At 50.0% G+C, this 18,713-nt stretch overlaps 1 protein-coding gene across 4 annotated transcripts in view; it reads right to left on the bottom strand.

Moving 5' to 3' along the window:
- Dlgap4 (DLG associated protein 4) overlaps window positions 1-18,713 on the bottom strand; it is a 197,692-nt gene that overhangs the window by 117,925 nt on the left and 61,054 nt on the right. For all 4 annotated transcript variants that reach the window (XM_017800033.2, XM_008840787.3, XM_017800031.2 and 1 more), the window contains exon 2: window positions 12,535-12,719. The gene's annotated coding sequence lies outside the window, so the exon portion shown is untranslated. The remainder of the gene's footprint in view (window positions 1-12,534; window positions 12,720-18,713) is intronic.

The following is an 18,713-nucleotide window of genomic DNA, read 5'->3' as shown; positions in this document are numbered from 1 at the left end:
CGGAAGATGAATACAGCCAAGTCAAGCTGTTCACTCAGTGAGCCCCCAAAGGTCATACCCTTCCTCTGGGCTGGACCAGGTGACACCCAGAATTCTTTCTGGTCTTGACATTCAAGTCTGTGGCTTCTAGTCTCAAAGTCTTGCTCAACTAACATTTAACATCAGCTAAATAACCTTAGGAACATCCCCTCTACCTCCACATCTGTGAGGAACAAGTCTCTCTGAGGAGACTCTAGGGGAGAAGACCCATGATGGTCAAGCACCCAGCACAGGGTTGGGCACAAAGGGGGTGCTGAGGACATGGGCATTGTTTCCCCACACAATTTTGGAAACTGTCACTCCCCACCCCTTCAGATTGGGACCAAACCTCCTACCTTATGGGAAATCATGAGACGCCAGAACATCTATGTAGACCAATCCCCTTCCTCTGCATGGAAGACCAATGCTACCCATCCAGGTGTCACTGTGCAAAGCCCCACTCACCCTTGCTCTGTGAGACTCTATCAGCAACTTCCCTATTGCAGCCAAGGGAACTGGAGACACAGTCCATGGGTCCCTTCAGGTTTTTAAACTTTACCTCTGAGATAAGATTAAACACCAGTTCTACAGGTTCATGTTTGGAAGTAAGTGGCATATTACATATCAAGTTCCTGAAAGGACTCCTGCAGATGGAAACAGAAGCACCATCTGACCTCAGATAGTTCTCAGGTTTGCTCAATGCCAGGGTCAAAGCTCTGACCTCACAGCTGGGTCTGCAGAAAATCGCACTTCCGGAGCTGATTCATTAAACCTCTTTGAAGACAGGACCATGGACAGCACCCCTGTTCCAGGCGGCCCAACCCCTTTTCAGCACCACGGACAACGCCCCATACTGTCAGCACCAAGGATAGACAAAGGGTGGACACCACTCAGCCTAGGGCTGGTGTCAAAGCATTAAATCTCCTCCCTCCACTGAAAGCTGCTTTTTGCCCCAGCTGGGTGCCTATCCCACAGTTTTACCTCAAAGGACTTTTTTACTTCTCTTGTCAAATGCATGTCTCCTTAGCCTGTTTATCTTTGGTGGTGTTCAGTTGGTTGTGTGTGTGTGGGGGGGGGTGTCTCATGTAGCCCAGGCTGGTCTTACACTTGTCATGTATCTGAAGTATGTACCATCAGGCCTGACTAGGTCAAGTTCTCAAGGGGAAGAAAAGGCAAAGACTGTTGGATAGGAAACTAAGGCTCATATGAATGAGAAAACCTGCAAAAGTCTTACAGCCAAGTGAATATGGAATTCCAGGATCTCCCTCCAGGACAGCTGTGGTAACTACAACCCCCCTCACTTCTCACTCGGAATGACTTAGAACAGCCTATCCAGTGGCTTGCTCACATACAGGGCTGAAAGTTCCAGTACTCCAGGTGCTCTAGCACCTGTCTCTTCTGCACTATGAACTTAAACCTCAGTACTCCTTCATACTTGGTTTCCAGTATCCCCACCCCCACCTCAGGGCTGGCCCTGCAACAACTTCCTTTCCCTGCCTCTTCTGAAAGAAGAGGCCCCTGAAGTGCACTTCTGAAGTTAGTTGGCAGAATCAAAGAAATAAGGAAAAAAGGACACAAACCAATCAACACCCTAGCCCTTTATACAATGTGGTAGAGGTGGAACACATCTGCCAGTTTCCTTACCCATCTCCCCTGTACACTGTGAGTTCCCAAAACACTCACTGTCCTGTCCTGGGCAGTGTGTACCATATCAGAAACACTGTGCAGGATTTTTGAAAACATGCATGCTCAGATAAGTGCAGAGGGAAAGATAGTGCAGAGACAGCACTCCACCAAGAGGCTGTCTGTTCCTGGTGCCAAGGGGGTCTGTGCTCATTAATTGTGCCATAGGAGCTCTGAGGCAGCCCCTGAGCTGAACACTCTGGAGTGGCTCCTGCCAGCTATTCTGCTAGCTGTTCTTCTCTTTTGTCAAATGGAAGTACACAGTTAGAAATAGTAATGTTGTCAGCTTCCCTTGCAGCTAAGGAGGCCATGTGATCAATCTGGAAAAAGAAGATGTGGGCATAAGTCCCCTGGGTGGGGCTTCCAGGAAGTCTATTGTTTTTCTGTTAGTAAAGGTAGGCTCTGAGAGCAGCATACAGGAGGTGGAGCAGACACTTTGTAACCATGAAAATGAAAGACACATGCTAAGCATGGCAGTGACCTGGGCCTGTGGTCACTTGAATTGTTACACTGGACCTATCTGGCCTGTCTGGCCATCTGTCCATCCCTCCCTCCTGCCATCCCTTCTTTCCTTTCTTTTTGTGGTTTTGTGAGTTGAACTCAGGGCTTTAACTAAACTCTACCACTTAGTGGAAATACTCTACCACTAAGCTATCTCTCCAGCTCCTGTGAATTTGTTATTGCAATTACTTGGACACAGGCTCTCCCTATGTAGTTCAGGATGGCCCTGAACTTGCTATATAGCCCAAGCTGGCCTCAAATTCACAATCTTCCTGTCCCCATTTCCCACGTGCAGGGATAATATGTGTGTACCACATCTAGCTCCATCTGGAGTCTTGCTACAGAAGAACAACCTCCTATGTGTTTTTATAAATCCCATTTGCTTTTTTCTATTACCTGCAACCAAATGCAATTCCAAGGGATTCAGTATTAATAGAATAGGAAAGGTTCAGAGAGGTCACATGGCTTTCCCAATGTTACAAAGCAAATGAAAAGACTTAGAACTGACCACTGTCTGTGCTAAAGCCCATGCTCAGCTGTCATCTGCCTGTTGTGGCCAGGGTTCTGCTCAGATCCTGACCCATGTGGTGCCTGCCCCCTCCTCTCCCATTGGTTGTTGTGACAGTGTTAAAGCAGATTTTCACCCTTCCTTACAGATGACATCTTGGCTGGCCCTCAGCTGCTACCTGAGTGAGTTTCTGACAAGTCTAGTACTCAAGGTCACCAGGGTCTGGCTCCTGATCCTTCCCATTTTTTTTTTCCCCTCTGCTTCTGCCCCTTGGTCATCATCAGTCCCAATACATCCTCCAAGCCACAGAGAGGCCCTCTCACATCTTGCCTCAAGTGGGTGCCCTCCACCAGGACTGTACTCCTCCCAGCCCCTGGTCCATTCAGGCAGCCTGGGGTGGCACTATTTACTGACGGTGTGTGTGGAGCTTCCTGAGGGCAGGAGGCCTGCCTGTCTTCCCATCAGCTTCCCAGCACCTGGCACAAGGCCTAGCATCAAGCTCCACTGGGAGGTGCTGAATGAAGCTCAGATATGCTGCCTACACTTTCCCACCACCCACTTTCTACTCTAGCCAGACAGAACTACTCGAGCTTCCCTAAAACTTCTTACTGTGGCTGCTACTTGGTTTCCCCCAAGTAGACCTCCAGCTAGAACCAGCCTGGTCTTCCCCGCCATTTCACATGGCAGAACCAAGTGATGAGTGTCCCAGATTCAATAAGGCTGTGGAGAACTCTCTCTCTCTCTCTCTCTCTCTCTCTCTCTCTCTCTCTCTCTCTGTGTGTGTGTGTGTGTGTGTATGTGTGTGTGTGTGACGTGTGCACACATTCATGTGGCACCTCCACCTGTCCTCATTCCTGCATTATTGCCACTGGGTATCCTAAGTGTGAAACCCCTTAGGGCTGCCCACACAGACACAGTGGTAGAGAAGGGAAGCACTGGTCTCTACTGAGTCACTGTCTGCTGGGCACTTGGCATAAGCCAAGCACCTCTCCAAGACTTTTTCACCAGACAGACTTACACAGAAGACAGGAAGTGTCTAGCTCTCTCTAATCCCAAACCTGCACTCTGCCTGGGTGAGATGGGTCACACCCAGGTGGCTTGTGGTGTTGAGTGTGAGGGAGGAGCCTCCAGCTGCCCTCTTGCCTTCTCTGAGTGACGGCTGGAAGCCACTAACTCCTGTCCCCCTAGGTACTCTCCTGGGAGAAGGCTGGGCTGGGCAGACTTACCCTAATCTGCATCCCCCCAGAGGACCAGACCCAGGAGTCACAGAGCGAACAGAAGTCGGTGAGCCTGGGCTCTGCTTCCTGGGCAAGGCTGAAGATTTTCCCAACAGCCTGGGCCAAATTTATCTACCAATCCCCCAAAGAGCTGGTTCCAGCGTCTGTCTGGAAATGTCAGCCTATGTGGTTGGAGGAACGCGGGGAGAGTTTTCCCCTAAATAGCAGGAAGCATATGGGAGGCGGATGGTGCCCGACACCCCAACCTGCCAACTCTTGCTCAAGTGGGAGCTAAAAGGGGCCCAGAAGGGTCTGGAATTCCTACCACCTCCCAGTGAGGGGGGAGCTGAGGAGGAAGAAAGAGACAGCAGCAAGGAGCAGAGCAGAAAGTGGGTCCTGAAGGGGGAGTCAAGCAGGGGTCCCTGACGGGCAGGAGACCTGGAGGCGCCTTCCATCAGCCACAGTGTTGACAGTCACCATTCACCCAGCACTGGCCATGTGCACAGGACTTAGATGGTTTCATATGAACTTTGCAAACAACTCCAAGAGATGGGGCTCCTGTAACCCTCATATCACAGATGTGGAAACTGAGGTTCAGAGTACACACATGAAACCAGAGACTTTCTAGTCTGAAAAGGACCTTCCACATTCTTAGCAGAGTCCTAAATATTCTACAGACTCTGACAAATTGACATCCAGCTGTTACATGAATTTTCCCAGAGACAGGGAGTTCACTACCACCCTACCTGCTCCATCTGCAGAAAACTCTTTGTGTTCCAAAGGATTTCCTGGCCTATGCTGGAGTCTCCTTCCCTGGAGCTCTTCTTATCAGTGCCAGACCAGACCCTGTCACTCCCAGTAGACAGAAGGCCTTCTGAGACCTCACATACCTGCCCCCTGGGCTTCTGAGGGCCAGTCAGCTCCCTCACCCACCTCTGCCATGACCTTGGTAAGCAGAATAGCCTCTGTCTCTGGGGACTTACTGAGCACTGCAGCTTCAATCTCAGTAGCTCTCTCTTGTTCGTGTCTCCCTTCTACTCTCCAGCCAACCTCTCAGCACAAAGTTGGTGAGCTGGGCTCTGCCCCGCTCAGCACTGAGATACTTCTATCCTTAGAGAACCATATTCACTCTGCTTAGAGGGACAGGATCAATTATTCTGGGCCTGGAAACCAGTCCCTCCCTCTCATGGCTCATGTCCCTTGTCACTGTTGACAGAGGGAGACACAGTTCTCCTGGGGTGAGCTGGGATTTCCCTGGGACACAGCTGCTGGCATGAATCTTTGTACCTGGTGTCTGGTTAGGTGCCCAGCATGTGGTAGGTGCTAATCAATATGGTGTGTGAGAGTGAGTGATTGACAGAAACCAGGGGGTACCTTGAGGGTTACAGAGAACTTGATCAGGAATGAAAAATACTACCATCAAAATAGTCACAAAATGTTTGATTAATGAGGCTTTAGAAGGTTATCAGGGGTGGCCTGACTGTTGGAATTTCCAGAACACAATTGTTAAGGCTAGTAGAGGAAGTGGCCAGACTCTACCTAATGGACTGGGATTGAGGTCTTTTCTCTCTCTCCCCACATTGAGTCTTTTCTTGACCCCTCCAGACTGAGCTCCTAGCTCAAGAAGAAAGCCTAGTGACACTTTCTTCCTCAGCATCCCTCTAAGGCTCACTACTGCCTCTTTCAGCATCAAGTGCAAAATCCTAGACTGGCTTTCAAGGCCCTTGTGGTCTGGGCCTGCAGCTTCTTATCTGAAGGCTGTGCCCACCCCACATGTCTCTGGGCCTTTGACACATGGTGTCTCCCTCCTGTGAGGCTCTTCCAGCACTCTGCTAGGCAGCCTCCTTTGCTTCTGGGATGACGTGTTTCCTCTACTCTGTACACATTCCCTTGACTCCTACTAATTCCAGAGATGTCCTCTGTGGGCTCCTTTTTCTCCCCCAAAGACTGTAGACCCTAGAGGGCCAGGACTACTTTCTCCTAAGGAAGGCATCTCCTGAGCTACACTGGGGTCCCAGAGGCTTGGTGTGTTGACTGAGAGTACAAGGTTGCCTCAGTGGGCTCTGACACTGAGGTACTGCTCAGGCCTCCTTTTAAAAATTATCATTACAAGAATTATTTGTGGGGCTGGACACTATGGTACACATCTATAATCCCAGCACTTGGGAAGCTGAGGCAGGAGGATCATAAATTTGAGGATCAGCCTGGGCTACAGAGACCCTCTCAAAACAAAACCAACAACAACCAAGTCACACATTTTGAGGAATTCAGATATGATGGGAGGGGGAATGTGGTGGGTCTGACCATATTTGACCACCTTGGGTCACAGCCTACCATCAACTTGGCTATCCCTACTCTCCACCTTTGGGGGCAGTGCATAGTCCCAGGCTACCAATCAGAGCACTGAGTTCCCCTTAGGCACAACAGAAGTTGACTGAGGGGTAGGCACAGTCCACAAGTCTGCCAATCAATACCAAGACTTGATTCTGGGACTGGGATTTGAGCTACCTGGGACATCTTGCTTACTCCTCCAGACGAGCATCTTATCACCTATTCTGAACAGCTGTACAGAGCTGGGTACCACAGTGAGGATGCTGAGTTCAGAAATCAGGTTCTGGAGAGTCTGAGCCCCCAGATCCAGCAGAGTCTGAACTTTACAGTTATAAGGCATAACTTTCTGTTTCAGACAGTTAGGAATGGGTTTTCTGTCACTTTTACTTGAAAAGGTCCTAGATAATATGAGCTCCCTCATCTCTCCATCTAGAAGTCACTGCAAATGGCTTACTGACTGTCCTTCCAGCTTGGTCTCTGGGCAGAACCATGAATACAGCCATATACATTTTTCCATAAAAAGTGAAAAAAAAATCAATGGCTATCTAAGTAGCTACCTTGTCCCTAGCACACTCAGAAAAGTCTCCAAATTCAGGGATCCTGCATCACACACCATTTTAAAAACTTAAAAAAAATTTTTTTATTTATGCCAGTCATGGTGGCGCACACCTTTAATCCCAGCACTTGGGAGTCAGAGGCAGGCGGATCTTTGTGAGTTCGAGGACAGCCTGGTCTACATAGTGAGTTGCAGAACAGCTGGAGCTACAGGGAGACCCTGTCTCAAAAAGAGCCCCCCCCAAAAAAATACTGGGGAAGGAGTCCCTTACTAACCTAGTTCCAAAGGAGTTTCCAACTATTGACGTGTTTGCAAGGTGTGCACAAAACCCCAGGGTTGCAACTTTAGTCAGTACTTGTGTTGGGGTGGGTTTTTAGGTGATGCTGCTTTTGCATCATCATGTAGGTAAGTGTACCCATGTCATGCAATGCCCACAGAGGTCAGAAGAGACTGCCAGATCCCCTGGGACTGGAGTTACAGTTGTTAGCTGCCATGTGGGTGCTGGGATCTGAATCTGGGTCTTCTGCAAGAACAACCAGTGTTCTTAACCGCTGAGCCATCTCTCCAGCCCCACCACACATCATTTTTAAAGATTTCTTTTTTATTATTTTTATGTATGTGCATGTATGTGCCTGTGTGAATGAATGCTACATGTGTGCAGGTAGTTGGAGTTACAGGCAGTTGTAAGCTGCCTGAGATGGATGCTGGGAACAAACTCAGGTCCTCAAGAAGTGCTCTTTCACTATTGACCATCTGTCCAGCCCCAACACAACTTAAAAAAGATAATCACATTTACTTACTTGTGTGTATGCATGTGTGTCTGTATTACAGTTTGAGTGTGGAGATCAGAGGACAACCTGTAGGAGTTGGTTCTCTTCTTCCACCATGTGGGTCCGAGGGATTGAACTCAGATGGTCAGGCTTGACAGCAAGCACCTTTACCAATGAAGCCACCTTGCCACTCCCATGCACCATTTTTAACCTCCTCTTTTTCCCTCAGCAAGACACTGTGGACAGGTTTCCATGTCAACAAAGACAGATCTACAGTGCTGTCTCCATGGCACAGAGAACCCTGTCAGCTGCTGGATGGAATTTACTTACCCATTGCTCACAGATAGGTAATTGGGTAGTTTCTAATTTATCACCGTCATCAAGGGAGGTGCGATGAGCCTGCTCGTAAAATCAATGCCTATGCTCGCACTTGGCAGATTATTCACAACAAAGATCTGCAACTCCGAGGATTTGGCTTCCTGAGCTCAATTTTCTTTACTTGAGATTTAAGGTTCTAAGTATCTGAAAGGCATTGTCTTTCTTTCCAGGCAGGTTTAGTTGCAGCCCCAGGGCCAACATGTCCCCATAACAGCATCTCTGGGGACAGTGTTTATTGGTGAGGCAAGTTAGTAGGTCAAGGGGAATGGCCAGGGTTTGGGGTGAGGGTGCTGCTGATCTGGAGTTTGGCTGCCCCTGTTCACAGAGCCACACTGTCCTCTGGGCCTCTTCTCCCAATCAGATCTGACTGGGGGGAGAGGCCATGTAGGGGAGGCTGGCAGGATGTGACAAGCACATAGAGGTATCAGTCACCTGTGATGCCACCCTGGTAATGCTCTAGCCCTGTCAATGTCTCACCTCACCTAAGCCCCATACCCACTCTCTGATGCTATCCTGGCTCTTCATTTTGTGGAAAACATCCTCAGAAAAAGCCAGTGACTTGTCCAAGGTCATACAACCAAATAATAGAAATGAGGTACGACCCAGATCTGCTGATTTCTCCGCCCATGTGTGGTCCCATTTTATTGGGGTCAGTAGAAGGAGGACAAAAGTGTCCATGGGGAAGGCTGTGGGAACCCTAGTCACCCAATCTTTCCCCTCCAAGTCCTAAGGCTCAGGAAGGACTCTACATCCTTACCCTCCATGTCCCCACACCCTAGGGGAAGCACTGGAAGTAGCTTCTAGAAACACATAGTTCTGACAAAACTGGTCTCATGCTTCCCATGCTGGTTTATAACCTCTTTAAAAAAAATTCTACCACACACTATGAAGTTCTTTCTGCAACAGTAAATTTAGATCCCTGGCCCCATTTCTAACAGCCGCAGTAGGCACCACTGTACAGCTGCAGTGAGCAAATTTAACTAGTCCCCTGGTGATGGATAAATGGGTTGTTCCCAATTGCTCTGCTACTATCAACAACACTACCAATTGCCCCCAGCAGGGCTGATTGGTGTCAGCTTTCAGGTCTCAGGTTCAATGTCATAGCATCAGAGAAGTCATCTTGGGCAGGCCCATGCCTCACAGTGTGGCCCTGTCCTGCTCATCTTCTTCTCTTACTGCATACCGATCCCTGATTCCAGCTCTTCCCACTCTGTTTATGTGGGTGGCTATTTAATATCCGTCCCTCCCCAAGACTGGGTCCTCTGGGAGGGGTACAGATGAGTGCAACTGTTCTCAACAATATCCCTGGAATGTATGGATGCCTCTGGGGCTGGTGTCCCACAAGTAGAGTGGGTTGCCTAGCTTCAGACCTTGGAGAACCTTCTACATGCCATGTTCTGTGGCTCTCCCCAGTGCCAATTCAGGGACCCACAGTTCTGCCCATGAGCGCAGCTTGAATCTTTGCCAGTGCTGCTCACTCAGGGCCCCTAGTACTGGGCCTGGCTTGCTGTACACATAGTTCCTAGGCCTGAGGTGGCACAGCCACTCTACCACCCACAGACCATGGAGCCCCGTGCCAGTCACTTTCCTCTCCAGATCTGTACCGCCTCATCTGCCCAGTAGGGCCACACTGCTAATTTCATAGGGCTGCTCTGGACAAGACAATGGATGGTTTCAGCAGAGTAGGCCCACATGCAGTGAGTTAGGTCTGAGTTCACCTCTTCTGAATGAATTCCTTATACCTTGAATGAGTTCAAGTCTTCCTCAGCCCCTTCCAGTTGTCCCTGGGGATTCCTATCCTAAGAGCTTGTTAAAAGACTACATGCCCTGTTCTGGCCCTTGCTAGAGGCTCAGCTGCCTGTGATCTTAAATACCTGCTTAGCTTGCCACACCTTAAACATACAAGAGGCACAGACACAGCAAGGAGATAGACCGAGGGGTTCTCTTTCTCCTGGGGGAGTTTCTGAGCCCCTTGTCCTTACACTGGAGGTTTAAGTCACCTGTCGGATTTCTCACCCTACCTCCCCTATTCTTGGAGCACATGCCAAGTGGTTTTACCTTGTAAGCCTCATTTTCCTCTTCCATACAGTGGGTACAATAAGAAAATCCATAAAGAGTTGATGAGATAAAACAGTAAAATGCAAGCTGGGCGTGGTTGCCTTTAATACCAGCACTTGGGAGGCAGAGGCAGGCACATCTCTGAGAAGTTCAAGGCCAGTTGGGTCTACATAGAGTTCCAGGCCAGCTGGAGCTACAGGGAGACCCTCTCAAAAAGACCAAACGCTGCTACCCTAGGGTATAGTTAAAAGTTGGAGTGCATGCCTAGCAGGCACTGGTTCCTGAGTTTCATTCCTGTCACAGTAAAAATATACATACATACATACATACATACATACATACATACATACATAAAATAAAATAAAATAAAATAAATAGGAAAATGCTTAGCAAAGAACCTGGTACTTAGTAGGGGCTCACTAAATGCTTACTATTATTGTTAGGGTTGGTGTTTACTTATTTTTCTGACATGTACTACCAAGAAGAAAGTACATGACACAAAAATGTTGAGCGTGGTAAATGACCCCAAGCAAAGGTTGAATCCTACCCTCCAGGCCCATAGACAGGAAGCTGCTGTCTCCTACAAGCCCCTCGTCACCAGGTCATCTTTGACTCACAAAGTGGATCTTTTCCCAGACTTTCCTGATGCTGTTACTGTTGTCCATAAATGAACAAAAGGGAATCAATCCACTGATCAATGTGTGGCTGGCTCCCTGACCTCAATTCTCCGGGGACCCCATCCTTCTCAGCTGCCTTTGCCCTGGGCACAGAGACTCCCCAGTTCCTTAAATAACCAGTTTGTTAGCAAAATCGCATCAGTAACACCTCCCTCGCACTGCACGGCCTCCGTCTTTCCACGTGATACTGAGGGCTGCTCCCAACTTGTGCCAAGAAATCCCTTCTGCGTCACTGGGCCACACATGCGGGGGCTACAAGCAATGGCAGCTGTGACTCTAGAGCCTGCTCTGGGGTAGAGGAGGCCATGGAGCAGCACTCAGCATCTGGAGAGACTGAGCCCTCACCCATGCCTCAGCTTCCCTCACGGTGATGGGGAAGTGAACTGAGATGCTGAAGAGCACCAGGCATTCATAATGCTGGGCACATAGTAAACTGCTTAAGAAACAGGCACTGTCCTGCAGGCTGGCCCTGCTACACACGTCGTCCTCATGGAGGCCTGGTTTGCCTTGGGCAAACCCAACATGTTTGCCAATGGCTGAACCCACAGATACTCTGGGCTTTCAGAGTGCAAAGTCCTTACCACTTCCATAGTGACAGCTTCTCATGCAAATGTGACAGCTTCCCCAGTTACCACATTAGACTGGGGCCAGGGTGGGGGAACTGGGTTGGGGGGCACTAATTAATGGGACCCCTTTCATGGTTATTAACGATAAGGCTGGTACAGTACAAATGTGCAGCTTTTGGTTCTTAAAGATGCGCTTCTACATACATTATTGACAGTGAACTTCACGGGTTTTTATATTAGCCTCAATATTTGCATATTATGCATATTTACAAGTCTTTCCCCTTCTTATAATCATCCTGTGAAGGAAGCCAGCAGCTGTTGACAGAAGGGAGGTGGGAAGCAAGAGGGGCTGGTGTACTGAGGGCCAAACTCACTGCAGCAAGTCTCTGGGACCCCAAAAGGTCAGAGGATGTCTGGGTCATTCTGGAGTTAAGTGAAGAATCATGGGGGCTTCCCACCCCCCCTTCTCTCTGTTCCTCCCTCCCTCCTCTTTCTTTCCCTCCCTCCTTTCCTCCCAGCCCCCAGGGAACTGAGGTTACTCTAGGAGGCAGATCTTAAACCCAGGGTCCCATGATGCAGGCTGAATGGTGGCTAGGGGTCATCTTAAGCATTTCCTCACTTGTGAACCAGGTTTGTTATGCCAGGAGAACCTTGTGGGGTAGTACAGCGTAAGAACAAGGAGACGAGCCAGGCGCTGTGGTTGGCACCATGTGGGCCTGAGCTGTTCCAGCTCTGTGAGAAGGCTGACGGAGGCACCAGACTTCAGTGGAAACCATGTGGGTGGGGATGGATGGCCACAGATAGGACTGGGCCCAGGCCCTGATTATGTGAGGTTAAGCAAGGTGGAAGCTGGAAAAGGAAGCGCACTTTCCTGTGATCCCCGAGATGTCACACTCCTTGCTTCCCTTCCCAGTTACCACATTAGACAGGCCCCTCCTGAACCTGTGCTCAGCACCTGCCCCTGCCCAGGTGTGGCATGAGCCCAAGCTGGCTTTTAGGGCGTGCAAAGCTGGGCTTGCTGTGCATCCTCAGGCAAGGGCTTTGGCGGTTTCCTGAAAAAAACAGGCATGCTCGCCATGCCTGCCTCCTAGATTGTCAGGAGGACAGGTACACCCAGCTGGTTAAACTACAAGTTGTGCCCAGATAGGAATGCTCTTGTGGAGGTCTCTCCGCCAGCTTGTGGGTGCGGGCAGTGGGAGAGCCAGGCATTTCCCAATGGTGGCAGCACAGTGGTGGGTGAGGTGCCTAGGCCTGTGGCCGTTTTTACTTACCAACCAGGGAGCTACACGAACAGGAAAAATGGTAGCTGGCCAGTCTGTGGTAGGTGGTATCTCAGGAGTGGGTATGGGGCCAAGGGCTGCCACACACATCCCTCCAGCACTCCATAGGAGGTATGGAACAGAAACTGTGGTCACATAGGGGGCCACCAGACTCCTGGCAGAGGAAGGACCAGTGCCTGCAGGGACACAGGAGGAACACTAATTAGGAGAGGCCAGAAATGAGTCCTGAACCTTGAGACCCTCAGACCGGCACTAGGAGGGGACAAGCTGGTGCAGTCATCATAGAAACACAAGTGTTTGTAAAATACTGCATTTTACAGAGAGCCTTTGTATTCCACCCAGCTCAAGGGGGCCCACATTGTTTTCAGAGGTATATTTACATGTCATGCATATTTACGATGCCTTTCCCACCGCCCACAGAATCCCCACAGCAGCCACCTCCAGGGAAGCCTCAGTTCTTAGTGAAAATCCTTCAGCTTGCTTGGCCTTCTCATTTTTTTGCCTCCTGAGGAAACAGGAGGAGGGGCTGAAGTTACACCACTGTGAACTCAAATCTCAGCTTGGCCCCTCACTCACTGAGGGATAACGGGCAGACAGCTTCCTTTTTCTTTTCTTTTTCTTTCCTTTTTCTTTTCCTGAGTCTCCCTGTAGCCCTAGCTTACAGAGATCAGCCTGCCTCTGCCTCCATAGTGCTGGGATTAAAGCCATGTGCCACCACACCCAGCAAATTTCCTCTTTCTGAGCCACAGTTTCCCCACTTGTCAAGAGCATATTCCTGAGGGCTCTGGTGAGACCTAAGAAGACAATGCAGGCAGGATGCTGGCGCAGCAAAAAGACTCTGAGAGGGCCCCTCTCATATCCCTGCCCTCCCAGGTTTCCCTATGAGAGCTGAGGGAAGCCAGGTGTGTCCTCCACCCACCCTACCTGAGCAGGTGTCTGTGCCCCTAGCACTCCCAGCCTGGATATTTTGCCAAGGAAGCAGGCCCTCCACTCTACACTCACCCAGGAGGTGCCGAGCTGCCCTGGAGGCCTTAGAAGATGCCCCATGCCCTCTGTCCTCCCATTCTACAGGTCATAAAACTGAATGAGAGACAGAGCCATTGTTGGCGTGGGGGCCAGAATCTGAGCAGTTAGGCTGAGGTTTGAACACCAGCCCCTCCATCAACTCTCAGGAGAGGATACAGGGACCAGTTTACCACAGCAAGAAGCCAAAAGAGGCAACTGAAGTTGGGAGGCTCACCTTCCTCATCTGCTTGTCCTCAGACCTGGAGACGCCCTTCCATCCTCTCCCCAGAAATAGCACCTCTCATAAATCAGCACTCATATTGCCATGCTTTAGGGAGAAACTGGGGCATGCAGAAACTGAGGGCAGAGGATAGGCTCCTCATCTGGGTGTCCCCCAAACTCCTTGGAGCCCTGGCATTCACCCAAAAAGGGAAGGCAGTAAGCACACACTGACAAGGGCAGGATCTCCAACCCAGACCTTTAGTTTCAGGATGACATGGCCACTTCCCCCAAGGAGAACATCTCTGGCCAAGAAAAACACACAGAAAATAGGCAAGAAAACACCGAAATTTAGAGTACTCTTAATCATAGGACAGGACACATACTCTGAAGTATGTGTGGAAGACCTCCAGGTACATCATGGGGCATGAAAATCCACAGTGTGCACAACAGCACAGCTGGGGAAGTCGTCGTCACCAAGCTGTCACTTGAAGCCAAATTCAATCAGCACAGTGGCTGAAGGAAGAGGTGATGGCAGATGGAGGCATCTTGGGTGTGCACAGTAGGCAGGGTCCTGACCTGGAGGTCCCCAAACCCGCTTGGAGTTCCTGCCAGTTGCCAGCTGAGGGAAGCTGGCAAGCCCCCCCCCCACCGACCCCCATTTTCCCTTCTCTATGACAGGTAACAGGCTCAGTTGACTGTGACGCTTAAAATTCTGTGACTACCAACACTGATGATCTACAAATGATGCTAACAGAAAGAAGCTTGACACAAAAAGGCCCACACTGCCCAGTGCCATGGACATGGATTGTCTGGCACAGGTGGTTTGGGCTCTGTAAGGATGAAAAGTGGAGTAGTGATTGCCAAAGGCTGTAGCAGCAATGAGAGCTGATGGGTGGAGCTTCTTTCTGGGGCACAGATGTTCTCAAGGGGACTGCGGTGACAGACACATAGCTCTGCACACTGACTAAAAGGCACTGAACTGGACACTGTCAACAGGCAAACTGCATGGTATGTGAGTTATGACTCAGTAAACCTATTAAAAGAACCCAATGGTTTGAAGAGAACAGAAAGACCCTGCAGCCTCTTGATGACCAGCCATTCTCTGGAGGCCCATGGCCTCCTTGGTTCTCTGCCAGGAAAACCAGCAAATATGGTTCTAAGAAGCCCCTCTCTACAGTCCCTCTATGTCAGGGGTCTTTGTGTTTTGCACTGGCCTCATCCTGGAAGCCACCAGAACCCACTGGGATTGGATCCCCACTGCTGGTCCCTGGGCCTCAAGTGGCTCCTTCCCACTGCTCAGCACAATGTCCTAAGGCTCAATTTCCAGCATCGTGGCTGCTTCTGTTCCTTCACAGATGGGGATGCCACCAGAGAGGACTATGTTAAACCTTGCCCATGGTACCAGTGCTCAGCACAGTGCCTGGTACCCAGTAAGTGCTCTGGCGAAACTTGTTGACTGAATGTTGAGGCAGAATTCCAAAGCCTAGCACACACAGTTGGCTCTCCATCCTGACTCCACTCCCTTCCGACTATGTTATCCTGAGCCAGTCATGTACCTGCAGTGAGTCCCAATTCCTACCTCTGTAGGAAGCCAGGGTTGTACAGGAATCCTGGAGGTGTGGAGTTCTTTGTGAAGCATTCCTCCCATAGCTACCCCTGTCTCCATCCATGGAATCTTGTCCTTCCAGCCACTGCTGCCCAAGCGCTGGAATCATCCTTGACACTGCTCCCTCCCTCCTCACATCCAGGCTGTCAGATGCTCCTCAGGATCCATACATCATGTGTCAGAAAGTTGCATGGCTGTACCTGCACCTCACCACTGCTGTGCAGAGCAACCACCAACTCTTAGCAGGATTACTCCTGCTGACTCTGGCCTCCTGCTTCCACTCTTGTTTCCAGCACAGACGCCAGAGCAGACAGGTTAGAATTCAAGTCAGAGCTTGCCCCTCCTCAGCTCTGGGGCTTCACTTCACCCCGGGTAGAAGCTGACAGCCCTTCAGCCACCACAGACAGCCCCGCATTGCCACCAGTTCCTGCCTTTAACTGCTGCTTGCTTCCTTTGCTCCAGCTACACTGCCCTTCACACTCTTCGTTAAATGCACCAGGCACGCTCCTGCCTCAGGGCCTTTGAACTCACTCATCCTCTGCCCAGCGTGTCCATCAACCAGATATCCTTAAGCCTAATCCCCCTCACTTCCTTCAGAGTCTTTCTGATACTGACCCTGCTTGGCTGAAAAGTAAGCCAGAACTCCATGCACACTCATCAATGGCAGGCAGTGAAATCCCATAGTGAGAACTTTTACCTCAAGAGCAGGGGCTCAAGGTAAAAATCTAGGCTCTACTAGTTCTGCAGCTGAGGGACTCTAAGCAAACTTAAAAGCCTCTGTGCACAGCTGCTAATATCTAAGATAGGGGTAGTTCTGGGCCCACTCAGATGGCTGCTGCCAGTCCCTCCCACAAGTCCTCCCTCCGCAGAGTTTGGTCTGTTCCGAGGTCACCACACAGTGGACTTAGCAAAGGTGCCATTCAGCAAATATTTAGAATATTAAGTGGATATTCATTGACCCATTGTCACAACCTCTGGGTTTCCCCTGCTTCCTTCTCACAGGTCTGCCATTTCTCTCCAGCCCAGTTCGACCCTCAGAGCTACCCTGCTAGCAACTCTGTGGGCTGCCTTGTGCCCTATGTAAGCAAAGCCCCAGGTACAACCTTCTCCAGAGACTAACCTCCTCTGCTACCCTCTAGCCTGGTCATCCTCCTGGGCCACCAAGCAGCCAGAAGGCTCTCCTGCCTTCTCCTTGTCTCTGCTATAAACAAAACTCAGGATTCTGTACTTGTTTTTAAGACTCCTACACATCTCTCAAACAACCCCAATTCCCAGAGCCACCCTGCCAGGACCACCAGCTCAATTCCAAGCACCACTCTACTACCTCTTGTGGCCCCCAACTCCCTGAACACACACCTTCGGTGGTCACAGGGATCATTTCAAGATGTAGAAAATGCAAAGCTCACTCCACAGCTGGAAACCTGAGTCCCCAGTAGCTCCAAGTCACAGTGAGTAGAGCGTTCCAACAGGACTCAGCCCAGGCTGCCTCCAAAATCCTCAACCTTGCTATCTCACGCCCATTTAAAGTGGTGTTTTGTTGTCCAAAATTTTTATTTCCAAAACAGATTTCTCTGGGGGCTTTTAGCTTAATAAACTTTGTGAACTGAAATGGAAAAGTGATTTCTAAAAGCAACACCGACAAATCTCTCCTGTCCTAGGTTCTCCTCCTGGCCTAGCCTGTCTCCCCAACATGCTTCCTCTATCTCTAATCCCTCTCTCTTAAAGCCCCCGAGACAGGACCCGTGTAACTCCCAAGTCTGTGCCACCCCAAACCTAGGCTCTTCCCCCAGCTGCCTTCTGGCCTTGCCCCTCCCTGCATGCCCCTCTGTAAGCCTGCTACCTCTGCCCCTAAAGTGTCTTGGACCACTGCCCCTCCTGTTTCCACCACCATCTCTCTCAGAGCACTGGAACACAAGCCACCAGACCACCAGTCACCACCCAGCTTCCTGGCCCTAAACTCCACGAGTCCACACCAGCCACCCCAGGCTACTCACAGTCCACCTGCCAGGCCACTGTTAACTAAGGTCTCCAAGGCTACATGCTGGACATTATGGTGTGAAATAGGACATGGAACACATCTTTGGTCTCTTTATGCTCACCTAAGAGCTGGGACATGATGAGAGAAAAACATCTGTGAGGCCGCAGAGCTAAATGAGGCACAGACAGAAGATGCTGATCTGGGGTAACTGCCAAACTTGACCAGGCAGGTATATGGGATGGGGAGCAGGGTGGAAGGGCCCATTGAGGTTGACCCCAAAGATGCCTTCAGAACCAGGTTAAGACTTGGGACTATCTCAAACTCTAGAGTCACATCACCTGGGGTCAGAGCCCAGCTCCACCACCTGGTGACCTTGGAGGGGTGACCTTAGTGTTCCCTCTGTGAAAGGGGAATACAGCATGCCTCTTACCTAGGGCTGAAAGGAGAGCTTCAGAGTACCTGTTCACCCTTCTCAGCACAGTGCCTGCTCCTGTCCTCCTTTGCTTCCAGATGGAGACATCCCCAGACCCCCAGTGTACCCTGAAACCTCAGAGAATGATGAGCTCTATGCAAACCATGCTTTGTCCTGTTCACATACATCTGTGATAAAGCTTCACTTATAAGTAGGCAGAGATTATTAACAATAACTAATAATTAAACAGAATTATAACAATATGCTGTAATAAAAGGTATGCAAATGAGTCTCTTTTCCTATCTCATTGTATCAAAGATCATAGCAACCTCAGCATACAACTTTGCTTTTTCTTTCTTTGAAGGAAGTACTTCACAGCTCTCTTCCGTGTATCCAAATCACCAAGATCACTGCTTTTGTGAGGTCATTAAGTCAAACACCTGATTCCTGAGCTGGCTACAGCAACTAATGGATGGGTAGCATACAAAGGGTGGATCTGCTGGACAAAAAGATGTCTCCTGAGGGATAAGACAGAACGGTGCAAAGGCTTCATTGTGCTCTGCAAGGCATCATGCGGCTGCAAACATAAATTTTTATTGCAGGAATTTTCCACTGAACATTTTCTGACACCCTCCACAGTGGGCTACTGGAGCTGTGGAGAGTGAGACTGTGGGCCAGAAGGGGGTTGCTGTGTGTGGAAAGTGCCTGAGAACATTGTGGCTAAGATGGCCATGCAGAACTGTGAACAACTTCCAGTCAGCTTGTAGGCAGTGGAGCACTCTGCCTGGAGGAGGTTATCACCTAGCCTTAGCTGCCAGTCCCATGCTCAGTGGCTGGGGGTGCAGGGAGACTTGGTCATCCCTGTGCAGAATGCAGTAGGCTGGCTCCACCCAGTCCTAAGCTCTGCCTCTGAGCTCTGGCTTTCTTTTTTGTTTTTGGTCTTTTTT

This window comes from Nannospalax galili, unplaced genomic scaffold (assembly GCF_000622305.1).
Source record: "Nannospalax galili isolate Female #2095 unplaced genomic scaffold, S.galili_v1.0 scaffold221, whole genome shotgun sequence".
In the NCBI taxonomy this organism is placed as follows: Eukaryota; Metazoa; Chordata; class Mammalia; order Rodentia; family Spalacidae; genus Nannospalax; species Nannospalax galili.
The sequence above is the reverse complement of the archived record's forward strand: the minus strand, read 5'-3'. Positions and strand labels throughout refer to the sequence as shown.